Source organism: Monodelphis domestica, chromosome 7 (assembly GCF_027887165.1).
Source record: "Monodelphis domestica isolate mMonDom1 chromosome 7, mMonDom1.pri, whole genome shotgun sequence".
In the NCBI taxonomy this organism is placed as follows: domain Eukaryota; kingdom Metazoa; phylum Chordata; class Mammalia; order Didelphimorphia; family Didelphidae; genus Monodelphis; species Monodelphis domestica.
The window spans coordinates 97,092,306-97,093,911 of record NC_077233.1 but is presented as its reverse complement, the minus strand read 5'-3'; the positions used below and the strand labels follow the sequence as shown (position 1 = coordinate 97,093,911).

At 44.8% G+C, this 1,606-nt stretch overlaps 1 long non-coding RNA gene across 1 annotated transcript; it reads left to right on the top strand.

Moving 5' to 3' along the window:
• The first annotated feature begins 851 nt into the window (after nucleotides 1-851).
• On the top strand, nucleotides 852-1,256 carry LOC103100177 (uncharacterized). The gene is made up of 2 exons (XR_470522.2): nucleotides 852-1,013; nucleotides 1,123-1,256. It is a non-coding gene; the product is annotated as an uncharacterized LOC103100177 (long non-coding RNA).
• The last annotated feature ends 350 nt before the right edge of the window (nucleotides 1,257-1,606 follow it).

The window sequence follows — 1,606 nt, the reverse complement described above, 5'->3', positions numbered from 1 at the left end:
TATGTATATTTATATGCATATATATGTCTGTGCACGTATGTATACATATATATAAAATTGATGTTTGTATAAATATATACTCATGATGTCCCCAAAGTCGTAAATGCAATTTTCCATTCAGACTTTTGGAACCCCCTGGATGTGCAGGTGGAAAATTTGCCACACCTGAGCTACATTTCCATTTTTCGGAGGTTTGGGAGATAAATTTGGCTGAACCCCACACTGTGAGGCTCTTTTTTTGGAGTTTTTGCTTTTGGTAAAGTGCCCCAGGTGTGAGTCTCTGGCTCTTTTTGCTCTGCTCACTTGACTGAAAGAACTTTTTTCTTTTCTCTCTCTCTTTTGATTTATTATTAAAAATCCTATATATGTTTAAATACTAGGACTATTTATTCATTTTTACTCCTACACTATCCATATCTAGAATTAAAACTAGATAAATACAAGGTAGTTGGGGAGGGAGGTAACTAGTGGAGGGGTGGGAAAAAGCTTCCTGTAGACGCTCTATCTTGAAGAAAGAGGGAGATTCTCTGGACATTGGGGAAAGCCAATACCAAGCCACAGAGACTGTAAGTGAAGGCTTCTGTGTCTGGGGAAATAGAACAGAGAGGACAGTCTGGCTGTCCCAGAGAGTGTGACAAGGAGAGTAAAGTTGGGCTGGTAAAAGTCAAACAGCAGGAGAGAATAGGGAGCCACTGGAATTTATTGAGTATTTCCTGGGGGTGGGGGGAATCAGATTTTGCTGGCTGGGGAAGATGGTTGCTAAGCAATTTGTCCCTTTCCCAGTTCCCAAGAAGAATGGTTGCTAGGTAGCTGTGAAATCATCTCTCCTGCTCCCAAGGGGGTGGGGGGAAGGATTATGCCCTGAAATGGGGTGTGTGTGTGTGTGTGTGTGATTTGTCCAGCAACTGGTAATCCACTTAGAATTCTCACCTAGTAACCTCTCCTGCCTGGAGGCAGTGTCCAAGATGTCTTCTCTTTCCCTTCCCAGGCTCTCACCATCCAGACCCTTCTTGGTGAGTCCTGGGTACCTCTTTCCTATAGCATGGAGGGTGAGCTGAGAGCAATCCTTCCAGGCCTTTAGCAGGGGCCAGTGTCCAGCTCCCAGCTTTCTGTCCCTTCTAGGGTCTGTCCCCAAACTGCTGGTGGGAAGCTTCTTTGACCTGGATGGACGAGTGAATATTCATCTCCTGGAGCTCATCCTTCCTAAACAACTCTGAATCAGAAACTCATAACATAAAATCAATCGTTGAGCATTTCGTGGGTGCCTGCTGGGTGCCAGGTAGGGTGTCAAACACTGGGCACACTAGGACAAGAAACACAGTCCCTGCCCTCAAGAAGCTCCCCTCCTAAGAGGAAAGAAAGAGCTCTTATAAAAAGAAGTCAGTGCTCAAGCTAGATCTTAAAGGAAACCACCAAGACCACCATGAGGTAAAGAGTCAGAGCATTCCAGGCAAGTGGCATGTCTAAAGGGAAGAGAATGGGGATTAAGCACCTATTTCGTGCTAAGCATGTTGATCCTTATTTCTCCTATGAGCGGGTGCTATCATTCCCCCCATGTTATAGTTGAGGCACACAAAGGTTAAATGATTTCTCCAAGGTCCCACAG